This window comes from Triticum urartu, chromosome 3 (genome assembly GCF_003073215.2).
Source record: "Triticum urartu cultivar G1812 chromosome 3, Tu2.1, whole genome shotgun sequence".
In the NCBI taxonomy this organism is placed as follows: Eukaryota; Viridiplantae; Streptophyta; class Magnoliopsida; order Poales; family Poaceae; genus Triticum; species Triticum urartu.
In genome coordinates this window covers 499,586,805-499,603,695 of record NC_053024.1, presented here as the reverse complement: position 1 = coordinate 499,603,695, position 16,891 = coordinate 499,586,805, and positions in this window count along the sequence as shown.

Below are 16,891 nucleotides of genomic sequence, written 5' to 3'. Positions count from 1 at the left end.
CCAACAACAAAGACAACAAAGTCATTCGAAGAGATGATCCAACACCATCATAATTTGCATCCCCGCTTCAGCGACCAGTGATCCAGAGACACCAGTACTCCACCCTTTTGATGCAACAGCCCAATTACCTATCAACCTGAAGGCTTGAACCACATCACTACCTGTCATAATTGAGACATCGAAGGATCAAAGTTAACCCGGATGCCTTTGTCATTCTCACCTTCTTTTGCCTGCAGGCTATATCGTTGACAATCAGGGGAGTTTGCTCCCGAACTCCTAGGGCTCGCCGTGTAGACATAGTTTTCCATAGCAAACAAAGCCTCTCTACCATCAAGGTCCATGCCAACGGTGATCTCCTGGTTAATCGGATAATTGAGTCCGAGAAACAGAGAGTGTGGACCAAGGCTGTTTACCCGCCTCCAACTAAAAAATCCTAAAGGCCCCAACAAGCTGGTATCCTGCTCATAGACGTAACAGCCACTGTCGGGATACTCACGTATTACACGGTGCTTGTATACAGTGGGGTTTTTGCAATATAACTTTTCCGGCTCGTGTGTCCGAATGATCATCAGTCTTTTGCCGTCGTCTGATCGAGCGAGGAACCAGTTGTGCTTCCCTGTTTTTGGCAAAGGTGGTGTGATTACAAAGGGCAGTAACTCTAGGGACACTGCATCATATCAAAAAGGACAGGCATTGTTAATGTAAGATCAGCATTGTTCAGAGTATGAGTAGGATAATGCAAGAAACAACATGGATATGTCCCTGTTGGAACTGGGAGGAAAATACAGGGAAGTGTATACTGGGTTCGAAAATATAGAAGTGCCATGCATGGTTATACTCATGTTATCTCGCAATCGATTCTTCACAGGAAACTACCATGTCATGCATGTAAGGTAATCATGTTCTGTCCTCACAAACAAATTCTTCAAGGTAACTAACAGGCCATGCATTGTTATATACTCGTGTTCTGTGGGCAAAATTTTTGTGAGGATATTATTCTGGCCATTGATTGCTGAAGGTCGAATATAGGTATGTACACATGGTAAGCATTGCAGGATTTCACTACTTCCAAATATAGAGTTCTCCATATGCACATTTACTTCCCTAATGTATGGTTAGATGAAACCAACAGTGTGGTACATGTTTCTACATCATGAAAATGAGGAAACTAACATGGCCATTGATACACACTCATATTTAGTAGTAGTATATAGATTACTGTAAAATAAGGATAATATCCATATATTCCTTATCGTTTGATTATTCAGGGTACAAATTGGCTGTAATGACATGGTCACAATCGCATGAATTAACTCATTCCAAATATAGCTGATTTACGGCGTCTCTAATACATTGCCATAGTTCTACGCAAATTCTTCTCAAATAGGGATATGCCAATCATCACAAAAAGTTCAAACAATGTCATGGCGTCATCATTAACATGAGACGGAAACAACTTACACGCGCCGTCCCAGCAATACGTGGTGCCATCTGCTTTGTCGATCGCGTAGATGATGCCATTGTGTTCAATAGCATCACAGAAGTGTGTAACAGCTTTGATGATGATCCACTGTGAGCCGAGTTGTCTCTAGCTAAAGAAGGCACCGACGTAAAGATAGGCGAGTCCGCGGTTGAACAAGGCAATTAGCTTGAAGTCTGCGTAATTTGCATGTCATGTGGGCACTTGGCAGATTACAATCTTCTTCAAAACAAGGTCCGTCCAACTGACGTAGTAATCTAGATGACTTGGACCGCGATGGTAATACTCTATATAATCCAACGGAGGAAGGATAATCTCATGGGAGGTCTGGAAATTCACGAGCACCAACTTTTTACCGTCTTCTCTGAAGGCAGCCATCCAGTGGGAGTTCATGCCGACCCAGTACATACCTGCCAACAAGTTTTGGGCGATGGTGACCGGATCGATGTCGAGGGAAATGATGTACGGTGACCCACTACATACCTGCAAAGAAGTTTCGGCTAATGGAGATCGGATTGAAGTCGAGGGGCATCATGCACGCCTCCGTATCATGGTGAGCCAATCTTGCAAGACCAGATAGCAGCAAGCAGGGTGTCTTGAAAAGGTTAGGCCTCGCTTCGATGATGGCGTGTGCATGTCCCTCGAGCATGCAGCCAGCCACAGGGTGCTCAACATATCCATACACGAACAACAGAGGTCGAGGATGTCACTGGGGAGATTGCTCCAATAGCGGCTCATATGGATGCTGCGCGGTTCGCGTTCGGCCATGGTGGAGTTTGGAAGGGGGCTTGATTTACGGGGGAGAAGAATGTCGATGCTGGAGCGGCTAGCGAGGGAATAGTGGTACTGGGGGAGGCGAGTGAGGCGATGGTACATGGGGGCACAGTGAGATGGACATGGAGACGGAGAAGGAGATGGAGATGGAGTGGTGCTATGGGAGCGGAGAGGGACACGAGGCGAGGCGCCAATGTGCTGTACAGCGGCGGTGACAGACTGCACAGTGCATAGGGTGAGGCTGACTTTGGTAACCCGAACACGCCACCTGGACTAGTGTCAGGCGCAGGGTGTTGGCACTTCACTATGAGGACCGGATGAATAGTATTTTGACAATCAAGTGTACCATAGTTGTACTACTACTACTACTACTACTACTAGTAGGTACTACATGAGTACTCTAGTATTGTACTCCCTCCTTTCCGGTTTATAGGGCTCAATTCAAAAATCTCACCAACCAAGGTAGATGGTGAGTGGTGGAATACTTTTTGTAGTTTGCAAAAGCACCCAATTAATGCTCTTGTTTTCCTCAAAAAGTTATGTTTATCAATGCATTAATTGCCATGCATGCATGCATAAAGTACATGCATTGGTCAATTTTGTCTTAATACTTGCATGCAATGATTTAATGAACCTCGAAATCTGAACATGTGGTGGGAACAAAAATTGAGCCTTATAAAATGGAAAAACTAAAATTTTGAGATAAGCCCTATAAACCGGAAAGGAGGGAGTACAGCGGAAATAGGTCTCCCATGCTAGCATGCCTGTTCACTTCATCGTTCAGGTATCATCCATATTGCGAGCAGAATCAAATTCTCGTGCATGTCCAATCAACGCCCTGCCGCGATGCATGCAGTGGTCGTTCTGGTGCATCAAGGACGGCATGCAGATCGTTCCACACTTGAGAAGAGGAAAAAAGGAAAGGTAGAACGTGGCAGCAGAGGAAGAGAATGCTGGCTAACAAGGCTGGGAGGGGATCAAGCAGGAAGTTAATGCTACACGCCTAAAGGTTTTGGGAAAACCTGATTTTCATAAGGTGACTTATACTCACCTAAACGGAGGGAGTATTCCTTAACCAGAGAATGTTGTGTCTCCCACTCATGCGCTCAAAAAAACTACGACACATTTTTTATTTGTTTGCATAGGTCCCACCTATCAGGAAGGATGGGCACGTACACGAACAGGTACGACTCATCAACCTACCAACATAGCCTTTTCGTTTAGTCTACCTAGCCGTCTAATCAACTGTCTGCACGCCACTTCTAGCATTTACTTCTCCATCGGGAACCGATTCTCCTCGGCTTCTTCACCTCCCCTTCGTCTTCATTTTCATCCAAACCCCATTGCGTTCACATTGTTTTAACCTCTTTAAATAATCATCTACTACTTCAGTTAGACTAGCCATCTAATTCTCCAAACCATAGCCCTCCGTTCCAGCGGTTCCAAATGGCGAAAGAGATCGAGATGCAGGTTTCTAGCGTCCAACATGTCCTCGTCGAAGGCTCGATGCGCATAGTTTCCACCGTCACCGTCCACCCAAGGGTTTGTTCGGCAGTGGATCAACAATGTATCCAACTCCGTCGAAAAGGTAGAGACGAGGGTCATCGGTCTCGACGTAGGGTACACGGAGCGTGCCCCTGGGAAGATCCAGCGCGCCGCCGTCCTTCAGCTGTGCCTCGAAGATGATGTTTTGGTGTAACACATCATACACTCGCCCGCCATACCAGGTGAGCTTCACGATTTCTTGTCTCGGGAGGACGCATACTTCTGTGAGGCAGCCATCGAAGGGGACAAACAGAAGCTAGAGCTGTACAACCTTGATTTGAAAAGCATCGCTAACCTACAAACCAGAATCAAAATTCCTGTAGAAGTTTGTGATAAATAGACACCATCCCTATTCGACGTAGCAAATTTTGTGCTCGGTACAAATCTTCAGAAGGGTGACGAGACGGTGGCATTAAGGTCATTTGGATGGGAGAATTATCCCTTGATGTACGAGCGGATAAAATATGCTGCCCTGGATGCCCTCGTTAGTTTCGAGATAGCTGCAAGGTCCAAAGAGCTTGTTGCGAAGCCGTCTCCCAGAGAGAATGAGAAGAAGAAGAAGAAGAAGAAGAAGAAGAAGAAGAAGAAAAGGCTGCACCAGCAGGAGGGCATTATGGATGGATGAATTATTTCCTCTCTTGTAAAAAAAATTATTCCCTCTCGGTGTATATTGATATAGATGGACTATTTCGATGGTGTGCTTGACTATTTCGATGGAACAGAGTAGCAGCGTGGGTCCGCTTGACTATAAGGAACTATTTATCCGCATATATAGCTTTCTCTGCTACTCCTTCCAGTGATCGGTATGCAGTGCATGTGTCCATAGACATGACAGCTTGTCCATGGAAGTTCAACTACGGCGACCATCACATTTCATCTCGCGATTCCCATGACGCCTCTCCAACCCACGGCACCATGCCCCCCGGCATGAGCCTCACCCCTCTCGGCTGCACCGCCCCTCTGCCTTTTTGTGCATGACATGTGGGCCACCTAAAATGCGGCGAGCATCAAGTTTCTACCACAGCCACCCGTGATTCCCACGACACCGCTCGAACCCATGAAACCACACGTCCCCCGACCTGCGGCTCACCCCTCTTGGCCCCACTACCCCTCTGCCTACGGGAGCATTACATGTGGACCAGTCACCTATCGGGTCCACATGTTATTGACTCAAAGGTAGGTGTAGTAAGGCGCTGAACCTCAGTCCCGACGGCCCTGAGAGGGAAATGTAACTCCTGCGCCAGGGCTTGTGGTGTCCCTCAGCACGAACTCGTGCCAAACTCGAGATTTGTTTCTTTACTATACATGCACGCAACGATTTAATGGACATTGTAATCTCAACATGTGATGGGGAGATCTAAATTTGAATTTGAAACTTATAAAACGAAAAGATTCAAAACAAATAAACTGGGAGAGAGGGAGTATATCATAGGATGTGTCCCATACAAAATAAGTCCCCTGGTTTGTCACCACGAAGATGCGGTTAGAAAGGAGCACAGCGTCTTCCTACTCGTACGGCAACAAAACATCTGCAGACAGCATGGTCCGCCTTTGACCGCCATGTGCAAGGTTCGTGCTATCTTATTCAATCTCACCGTGGTTCCATCGTACCAATTCATGCGGTGGCCCGTTGCATGGCTGATCCCAATGTTGGACAAAGGTTCTACAGGAACAGTGTCACTGTTGTAAATGTTGTGCAAATTGATGTTGGTACCCTCCCGTACATATGCAGGCCAATCTCCACTCGCACCGAGCCTAACCTGCCCATCGGAGGATTAGGGCAGGGGCAGAATTAGGAAATGGACACGGAAGTACTATTTAGAATGCATTTACTACGTGATCAAACTCATCTTACCTGCCCATCGGAGGAAATCCGAGTGCCCCTCAACATCGACAGCTCAAGGGGCGTCAACTTGCAACTATGGCCACGTCACGCTGGAGAGACCCCCAAGGAAACATCCTCGTGCGTTCCACGGAACATCAAGATGCATTTGTATTAGTAGTTTATCTTGTGAGAGAAAAGGATGAACGAGGGAAGGCCTCTAGAGATAGAGATGGACACTACTACTACCAATGTGCTGGCCCGTGCGTTGCAATGGATCCAAAGTAGTAGAATAATACTTGTTCACGTGCTTGAAATATAAACACTCTAGTTTTGATATACATGTGTCAGCAGACATGATAGCTTGTCCATGGAAGTTGAACCACGGCGACCATCACGTTTCTTGTTTCTACCACTGCCACACCCACACGCGATTCCCACGACGCCGCTCCAACCTACGGCACGACGTCCCCCGACGTGGAAATGGATCATCTGACGTGGCTATCACTGCCTTGCCCTGCCTTTCCTTCGCTGGCAGGTGGGACCCACGCTTATGGGTCCCACATGTCAGTGACAGAATGGTAGGGTTGTTCGCGTCAGGGGGTCCTCATCCCCCTGACGTGCCCCTCATCCCTCTTGGCCCCACCGCTCCTCTGCCTTTGTGTGCATGACATGCAGGCCAGCTCAACTGCAGCGACCATCAACTTTCTACCACAGACACACCCGATTGGATGCGGTTTGCCTGCTCCGCTGCTGTGCTCCGATCCGTACTCCCACACCATCGGATTTTCATCCAACGGCTATGACACATTTCGTCCCGGGCATCAATCCTCAGCCGGAGTACTTATGTACTACAGGTAGTACCCGCCGGTGTGGCCATCTACGCCTCGTAACCCCCCGACGCCCAGCTGTGGCACCCTCGCCACGGCCACGCCACCACCGGCCGGTTCATCTTGAATGAGTGAGTCGCGAACCACGCCACCACCATGAGAATGACATGTGGGTCAGCCGCATTTAAGGTCCGCATGTCATTGACTCATAGGCCGGGCACTAAGCCATTGAAGTTCGGTCCCGTGGGCCCCGAGAGGGAAATGTAACTCCTGCGGCAGGCCTTGGGGTACTACCGCAGTACGAGCTCGTGCCAAAACTGGAATTTGTTTCTTAGTACTACCAACTAGTACTAGTAAGGTACACGTGCATTGCACGCATGAGATTCTGGTGGTTTGTGCATTATGCTTCTACATGTGGAGCTTTCTGGATTCTAACATGTGGCAAAATCTGGTGGAATGTAAGGTTAGGAAAGTTTGATTAACTTAGGTGAGTGTTTGGTTCAAGCCACACCTTAGGGAAGCCACACTAAGGCCCCACATGACATACACATAAAAAATGTGGCAAGATTCCCTTAGGCTTGCCAACTTGTGGCTCTCATTTTGAAGAACTAATAACTTTGCCTAAGCTTAGTTGTGGCAAAGTTAGTCATGAATTAAGTTCAACCATGGAGTCTTCTAGATTATACATGTGGTAGAATCTGGTGGATGATATCCAACGGCTAGTAGTGCTCGGATTTGCCATATTTGTACCGTCGGATTGGCTTCATCCAACGACCAACTTTCAAAGTTTTTCACACACTATATAGGGGGTATTGATATAGATGTGCCGGTCCGTTGCAATGGATCCAAAGTATATCTATTTAGTGAAGTGTACTCTAAACACATTATCTATTTATTTTTCTCTAACCTTCCATAGCCATGCAACCAAGCCACATAAGCTTCATGGGTGCCCCCCACATCATATTATTCATACTATGTTGATTGGAAAAAAGATAAATCGCCCAAAACAAGATCTTCCCATTTTTTGTTCCTACGATGTTGTGTCATGCATGTACCAACTAGTTGTATAGTGGTAGTACTAGTAATATAGTATTAGGAGTACAAACTTGGTACTAGTAGGAGTAGTACTAGTACGGAATGCTCCTACTCTATCAACGAGACCCGTCTGACACCAAATTTCTTGGCTTCCATGCTACAGCTAGATCTTCCCCTCGTTTCTGTTTTCCAACCTGGCGGCGGGCGGGGTGTTGGTTTGCTCAACGGCGGTCCCACATGAAAGTGAAAATGCTAGGCAACACGCCTTCCCTAAGCTATGTGTCGTGCCGGACGGGCCGTGTTGTACTCCCGATTCTCGGGCGTGTGGGGGTCCGACGCGAACACGGCAGGCCTTTTCCTTTTACCAACAATGTGCCCGTGCGTTGCGACGGATCCAAAGTAGTAGGATAGTAGTATTTGTTCACAAACTTGAAAGAAATCACTATTGTTTTGATATACTCCTAATATATTACTCCCTCTGTACCTAAATATTTATCTTGTTTGAGATTTCAAATGGACTATCACATACGGATTATATAGACATATTCTAGTGTTTCTAGCAAGATGCACGTGCGTTGCACGAGGTTGATGGAAAAGGTAAGCACAACTTATAAAATTGACGGATGGAGTACTAGTTACAGTGATGCATATAATTAAGCAAAGGGATCGCACATATCGGTATTGACTGGAACGAGAATGCAACAACACAATAAGAATTAAGGCCACGATGATGCGATCGCAGTGGTGGTTACAGAAGGTAACAAGAAAGATGGATCCATGAAAGTATGACCTCCTCCTTCTCAACTTAGTGCGCCGGGCCACCAACCGGCGGCTAAGGAGCGACGGCTTTTGTGGCGAGGTCGAGGTGCTTCTCAACAAAGGCATCCAAGGCTTCCAGCTGGTTGAGGAAGGCCAACCTCGTAGCGTCCTCACTGGCCTTGTAGATACCTATGTACACGATTTGCTCGTACACGTGGATGTGTAGGTCGACGAATTCTTGCAGGGCGAGGCGCCTCGCGGCGAGCGCGACCTCCACGTGGACATTCTTCATGGTGTCGAGGGGAAGTCGCAAGGCCACTAGTGCTTGAAAGAGGTTCCGGCCATGGAGGCCGATTAGGGTGGCAGGCAATGAGGAGCCCGGGCGCGCGGGCTGCAGGAGTACGGTGATGTCGTCCGCGAGCTTCTTGATGACGGACAACTTGTTGCTGGTGGCAACGATCATCTGGTCCAACTGAGAGTCGTAGTTGGCGTCGACGGCGGCCATCCACCAGCCGGTCTCCAACACCGTCTAGAGACGATCCTTGGTGCCATGTCGCAGGCCGGCATCATGGACCCGCTGGCGCAGCCACTGGCCGCTCACGCGCATCGCCGCCATGGGTCTGGAGTGGGCTCTTTTGCGCTTAGTGTAGGTGCTTAGGCAAATGCTTAGGTGTGTACGATGTGGTAGATGCATTGGAATGGAGGGGCGCCTTTATATGAGAGCAATGAGGGCAAACTATGTTGCATTCACATCGTGCAGCCTCTTTTCCCGGACCTCCTCCCATTACTTCCCTCATGCATTAATTGAAGGAGGATGCATTGGGCGTTCAACATATTGGGAACCGCTACTCCCTCCCTCGTCTGCATTAAAGCCGTATCGGGAACTGCGCCACCCGCTGTCAAATCGAATACTCCCTCTGTCTAGGTGAGTATTAAGTCATCTTACGAAAACCACTCGTTTCTTCACATTATATATGTACAATATATATGGCCAACATCATATAGCCAGCATTTTAGTTGTCAAAGAATTTCAGGGTGCTTAGTTTTGTCAAAGAATTCCAGGGTGCTTAGTTTTATTTGAGGGGTGGGTTGTGCACTAGTGCTGAACACCATTATTGTGACAAGCCTTTTTAATAGCACTATATGCATAATTTGGCGACGAGCACTCTCTATATGTACCACCTTTTTTTAATTTCAAGTTTTGCTCCATGGCGCAATCCATCAATACTACTACTATACAAAAGTGGAGTATATACATTTTTTAAAAGGCTAGAGGGCGGGGCAGTCTAGCTCGGTCGGTTTCACGAGAGGCGAGGGCCTTTGTGATTTGACGGCTCATTACTGCTGTCAAATCGAATAGTATTGCGCCGCCCGCTGCACGCCCGGCGCCTTCATTGAACCCCTCCGTTAAACCCGCATGCAAACCGAGAATCCTGCTCCGACCACACGTCCGTTCATGAGCGGGCCGGAATTAAACGCAACACCGGTCGAGGTCCTCCCGTCCGCCCTCAGTTTAAACTAGGCCAGATGCTGGCCAAGCTCCTACTGTCCGCCCTCTATTTACACGAGGCCAAACAGACAGCGGGCAAGAATCACACCCCTCCGCCGCTCCCCCATCTCCTCCTTCACCATTTTCTCCACTCTTCCGATGGCTTTCGATGAGCCATTCGCCGGCATATTACCCGGCTGGGTGGCCCGCCGAACCCTCCGGATACGGGCGAGGCCACTCGGTGCTTCACCAACCTCGCTTGGCCCAAAGGAGACAGTTGCCGCCCCAAGCAGGCGCGTGGTTCAGCAACTTGCTGCTCCAGTTCAGCTCAATGAGGAGTGGCGAGTTGGTCCACGCCGGCACGGCGGCGAGCACGCCGGTACGGGCACTATCGCTGCAGCATCGTACCGCGCCACTAGTGTCTGCGGTGGCTGCGCCTCCCGTGCCTGCGGCAGCGCTATGCAGGCAGAGACAGAAGCCGGGTGCGTGGAGAGCAACGAGAAGGTGGTCAGCTTCTCCGTGTCCTCCGCCATCATCGAGGAGAAGTAAAACACGGGAGGCTGCCGCCACTTGGGACCCATGAAGGCCACCGCCGAGGTGACAACCGCGGATTCATGTGGTTTCTTTGCTGCTTCGTCTCTTTCGAGGACCTTCGTCGACCCCGCAAGTGTCTGACGGACGTGAGGAAGACAAAGGGATCCGCAGGCGGCCATTTAGAACTAAAATAAGTCTAGATACATCCATTTCTAGGACAAGTATTTCCGGACGGAGGGAGTATTAATTATACAAGAGAGCCGGATTGGCACCTCTTATTTCATGTAAATGTAATGAAATCCATCATGTTTATATGAAGATCCGGCTTTTTATACGAAATCCTTCATGCTTATATGAAATCAGTCCGTGTTTGCACGAATTTCATCTGGTTGGTTAGAGTTGTAAAAATGTATGCCGCTGGCGTTTGATGTTGTCCTCCACTTAAGGAAGCGGGAGGAAATTTGCCGGCTGCCATTGGAGATGCTCTTTATGCTGGAAATAATAGAGTGACATCCAATCCATTTGAGTTAATTGCCTGTATGATTGTCCCTCTATAAAAAGTTAATTGCATGTATAGTGTACATGTGACTTGCAGGGTGGCTACAACTTCGTACAGAAAGTTAAAAAGAAACAAATCCATCCTTAATCTTGTATTCTAAGTACTTTGTGGGTTCCACTGTCAGTACAGTAGCGAAAGAAGTATATATTAAATAACTAGAGTAATATATAATATAAAAATATAAAGTTAAAAGACATAATTTGAACTCATGGCATCGCGTTGCGAGCATCCGATGCTAACCAGCCCAGCACATTTTTGTTGTAAACCATGCTGGAGATATATCTCCATGTCTACTCTTATATATACTCCATTCGTTCCTAAATATTTGTCTTTTTTAGATTTCAAATGGACTACCACATACGGATGTGTATGTAGACATATTTTAGAGTGTAGATTCACTCATTTTGCTCCGTATGTGCTTTCAGGAAGGGGTCAGATTTGTCCTTGATTTATTTATGAGGTATCCAGATGGCACTGCACCGCCAAGAAAAGAGGGTAACATCAAAATTATGGACTACTTTTTTGAGTATGTTGGTAAGGTCCGGTCATAGTCACTCGTTGGAATATCTAAAAAGACAAATACTCCCTCCGTCCGGAAATACTTGTCATCAAAATGGATAAAAGGAAATGTATCTAGACATATTTTAGTTTTAGATACATCTCTTTTTATCCATTTTGATGACTAGTATTTTCGGACGGAGGGAGTAGAAAAAGTGTTGGTGATGATGGTGTGCGTGCCATCCTACAATATAGGCCGTCGGATTTATATCTAACGGATAGGAAAGAAACTATGGAAATTTTGCAAAAATATACCCACACGTCTCTCCATGTTCGCAAATAAGGCCTTCCCTCGTTCAACCTTTTCTCTTACAAGATAAACTACTCATACAAATGCATCTTGATGTTCCGTGCAACGCACGGGCAGCTAGCTAATTTCTTTTAAAATAGTTGTTGTGATAATTGGGTTGAAGTGATATATTTTATGTCTGCCCCGAATGATTTCAGGTTCACTAGTACTAACAAAGAAAAGGTTGCCTTGTTAATTAACAGAAAACAGGTGAAAACTATCACATGAGGCCAGTAAAAACAAGGCACACTGGGTTCAGCGTCATCGTCACTACAGCTGTGCGCGCGCGAGAAGTCTACATATCGAGGGGGCTACCGAGCGAGGCACTGCGACACAATGTTTGAGAGAGAAACCAATTGACAGATTATGATCAGATCGAGTTGTCACCCTTCTGTTGTCATTGTTGGGGGGGAGGGAGAGAAAGACGTATTGAGAGTGTGCACGGTAGGCACAGAGGCACAACTAGCGAGTGTGTGTGTGTGTGTTTGAAAGAAGAGCAGATAGATTATTATCAAGATCAATGTGCCACCCTACTCCTTCGGTGCCGGGTAGTGTGTGTGTGTGTGTATGTTTGAGAGAGAAGCCAGTCGATAGATTAGTATCAAGATCGAGGTGTCACCGTACTCCTTCGGTGTTGGGAAGTGTGGGTGTGTGGGGGGGGGGCAGTGACACTCACATATCACTAGTAGAAAACGGAGCTTTAAAACCGGTTCGTAAGGGCCTTTAGTGCCGGTTCCATAACCGGCACTAATTGGTGGCACTAAAGCCCCCCCCCCTTTAGTACCGATTCGGCACGAACCGGCGCTAAAGTGCCACCACGTGGCGTGAGCTCGCGCCCTGGTATGGGCGACCTTTAGTACCGGTTGGTGTTACCAACACCAACCGGTACTAAAGGTTTTTTTTTGAATAATTTGGAAAAAAAATTTGATTTTTTTTTGATTTTTAATTTTTTTGAATTATTTGGTGATTTAGTCTCTAATCACCTCTCTTAACTACTCAAGTGTGGATCACTCATTCCAAATCATCTAACTTCCCGACCGGTCACCCATCCCTCTCACTACTCCAGCCCGAGCATGCTTAACTTTCGGGTTCTATTCTCCTTCGTTTCCAAGTCTGCACTTGTTGTTTTCCTGACAATAGTAAGATGTCAATCCGATTAACCCTCATGAGTTTAGCTTGAGCATGAAGTCACACATTTCACTGTTTGAGTTTGAAACTATTATTCTAAAAAACAGTAATTATTTAGTAACACTAATATTTCTTGAATAAGTTTGACCATAGTTTGACCACAGTTTGACCATAGTTTGACCAGATTTGACCAAAATTCAAAAAATTGAAATAATTATTAAGTAACACTAATATTCTTGAATAAGTATGTAGTAACATTAATACTTCTTGAATAAGTAGTTTGACCAGATTTAACAAATTTTTTTTAAAACTTAAATTTGACCATATCTTTTTTTTGTTTTGGAATTTGAGGATTCTAAAAATTGCAAACAGGCCGTAGGCGGTCAAAATCGGATGCGGATTTTCGTGCTGAATTTTTTGATATATTATACGTTTTTTCCGACACTTTTTGCAAAAGTTATAGCCGTTTTACATTTTCCCTACACTTTTTGCAGAACATGTCCAAATTTATGTTTTCAAATTTTCCTAACTAGTAGATGTAGTAATATAACTACCTCTCGAAGGATTTTATTTTTTTGAATTTTTTATCATTTTCTTTTGATTTTTTTCAGAACTGAAATGGCGACACATGGGGGGGGTAGAGTTTGAAAATTGCCCTATAGTGCCAGTTCGTGTCACAAACCGGTACTATAGGTCAGACCCCTTTAGTACTAGTTCGTGGCACAAACCGGTACTAAAGGTTAGCCCTTTAGTACCGGTTTGTGACACGAACCGGCACTAAAGGTGATCGTGGGGCCCCGGCCTGACGCCAGCCTGCCATCACCCCTTTAGTACCGGTTCGTCGCACGAACCGGTACTAAAGGTTCAACACGAACCGGCATTAATGCATAGTCGTTCGAACCGGCACTAATGGTACCATTAGTGCCGGATCAAATTCAAACTGGCACTAATGTGCTTCACGTTTGACCCTTTTTCTACTAGTGTATCTCTACTCTTATAAAAAACAGAGTTGGTGATGATGGTGTTCCTGCCATCCTGCAATATAGGCCATCCGGTTTATATCCGACGGACAGGAAGGAAACTATGGCAATTTTGCAAAAACATACCCACACCCCTCTCCGCATTTGCAAATAAGTCATTCCCTCGTTCATCATTTTCTCCCACAAGATAAACTTCTCATACAAATGCATCTTGATGTTCCGTGCAACGCATGGGCATCTTGCTAGTAGGGAGAAGGAGTTTGTGTGACACATATCTAGCTATATTAAGGGATAGGTAGATAGCATATGTGTGAGAGACATTAGTGGCTGTGGGCGGGCGGAATTAAAGGGGTGAGCGTGTTAGACATAGAGAGCGTGTGTGTTTCTGTGTGAGAGACTTGTAGGACGGGGTAGAAAGACGAATTTAACCCTGACGGAGGGAGAGAAATACACGAAGTGCGCGTGTGTGATTCCGATTCCCACAGGGAAATGAGATATGTATGCGTGTGAGAGAGATTGCACAATTCATTCACGTATCACAATCTAGCGATCATGGACGTGCATCGCTTGAACATAAGTCAATATCTACTTCGTATCATGGCCAAATTGTCGGATTTTGGGTTCCGGCAGACCCTTGAGGTTCAAACACTAGGGTGCACGTGGAGCTTTCGTCTCCTACCTACCTGCACCCCTCCGCCTTGCTAGGATCTAAACTAAGGAAAGAACAACACAAGGGACACAGGGTTTGTACTGGTTCGGGCCACCGTTGTGGTGTAATACCCTACTCCAGTGTGTGGTGTGGTGGATTGCCTCTTGGGCTGATGATGATGAACAATACAAGGAAGAATAGCCTCGCGAGGGTCTGTTCTTGGCTGGGGCGATGAACTGCTGGGAGGAGCTCAGTCGCCCTTCTCTCTCTCTCTCTCTCTCTCTCCCTCGGTCCTCTCTCTGTGTGTTTGTGTGGTCGTCATCGTCGTCGTCGTTGTTGTTGTTGTTGTCGTTGTCGTTGTTATGTTCCTCCCTATGATGTGGGAGGCTGGTCCTATTTATACAATGGCGGGCTAATTTGAAAGGGGACAACTAGTACTAGCTATCCTGACAAAAATAGTCTTCGCCTGCGCAAAGCTCTGGTGATGACGCCGCTTGGGCTCCACGGTGACCTCCTTCTCGTAGTCCTACTGGTCTTGGTCTCGTTGCACCGAAATGGCAACCTTTGCCTGATGCCTCGGTACTCCGCGGCTGCGCTTGCCCCCTGTGCACCAAAGAGGGAAGGAGGACACTGCGCGGGCTGGCACCCGCCTGGCGCCCTTGGTCGTCATGGCTTGTGTCATGGGCACCTCGTGAGGTACCCCGCCTTGGTTTCTCCGCCTCCTCGCGAGCCAGCCTGATGAGGCCGTGCCTGAGGAAGCTCCGCGTCGTCCGCCCCGCGAGGCTTGGCCCCTTGCGAGGGTCTTGGGTTTGTGTTGGTGAAGATGGGCCGCGCTGGGCCCCCTTTTGAGCCACGCCGCAGGCCGCAGGCAGGCAAGTCTGGGGACCCCCGTTCCCAGAACGCCGACAGTAGCCCCCGGGCCCAAGGCGCGCCCGGACTTGGCCGTGCAGGGATGCGGAAGGGCAAGAGCGAAGCGCCGCGGGCCCTAATAGCCGGCGGCCTGGAGAGCCCACTGGCTGGCTCCGAGGACGGCCCCGCCAAGCTGCTTCCCTTCCTTGTTCACGCTCTTGAAGATGTCGCCCTTAGCCTTGGCCCCATGGCCGAGGTCGAGGCGCGTGTCCTATCTTCTGCAGCACTGACGCGGGTCCTCACCCACATCTACCTTCGCGATCCCGACGTCGACCTCGACGGCCTGCTGGAGCCAGTAAGCGGCGAGCGTGCCGCTGCCGCTGCTGAGGCCGTGAAGGGTCCCCCTTGGCGCACGAACAGCAAGTAGGGAGGTGTGATGTAGGTGGAACTACCGTTCTACGTCTGCAGAGCCCGGCCCCGCGCATACCTCACCCAGCATTAGCCCCGACTGGAAACCAGGACGGGACCAAAGGAGTGAGGGGCTACGTGACCAGTTAGGCTCCTGAGTCGCGATGCTCAGGAGTCCCCCTTGACGCTCAAACGGCCTTCGTACCTTGGCTCCGCTCGGGGAGAGACGCGCGACGAACCAGGCCCGGGGGGACCTGGCTGGGCGGCGTGCGTCTGGGTGTGACCCAGGTGCAGCCCCCGTGCCCAGCCCCCTCACGCGGCACTCCCGAGGGGAGGCATTACGATGAGGCTAGACACTGAGCTCTGGGCTCCCTGAGGTTGATGCGGCCCGGGGGCCACCCTCAGTTGTTTATCACCAGCGCGGAGCATAGTGCTACCATATGTGTACGGGCATACCGCTCCTCGGCAGTGTCGTCAGCCAGCGCGGAGCATGGTGCTTCCACTGGTACGTGGGAGGGGCCCCCCTCCGGGAGGAGCCCTCGGGGCGTGTACAGCCCCGCCCTGACACGTGGCTGGCACGGTAGGGCTGGCGAGGTGTATCTGGGCACCCGTGAGCCAGCGTGGGACTCACAGGGCCCTACCTCTAGGCGGGTTGCGCCTGGCACTGGGCCTTATCTTGTGGTGTGTCCCTGCAAATTTGGTTAGATGCCGGCACTCTACGTCCTCGGGTCCCGGCCCTCGAGCTGGTCTCAGCCATCGCTGGTATGCCAGGTCGCGATGCCGTGGACAAGGCCAGAGGATGAGGGCTGGAGAGCCAGTAAGAGCCCTGAGTCGCGATGCTCAGGTACCCCCCCTTTAACGTGCAAGTGGTCGACATGGAGAAGAAGAGGTGCCGTGGACCGGCAACGAATAATCAAGCATGGTGGGTATGACGCATAACCGGAAATAACTGCAAATGAGATACACGCCGCTGGGTCTGGCCCGAGTGGCTTGGGGATCATGGAGCCCGTGGGGCGCCCCCAACAAGGTAAGCTAACAACATGAAATAAAAGGGATACATGCCGTAGGGACGGACCCACGCGGCCTGGGAATAATGCAGCCCTGGGGGGCGCTCCCAGCTGGAAGTGAAACTCGAAAGATGTCACCTGATAATGTTGAGGATGAAGGAGTGTTCGTGTAGCAGACTCGGTGGGCTGCGGGAGC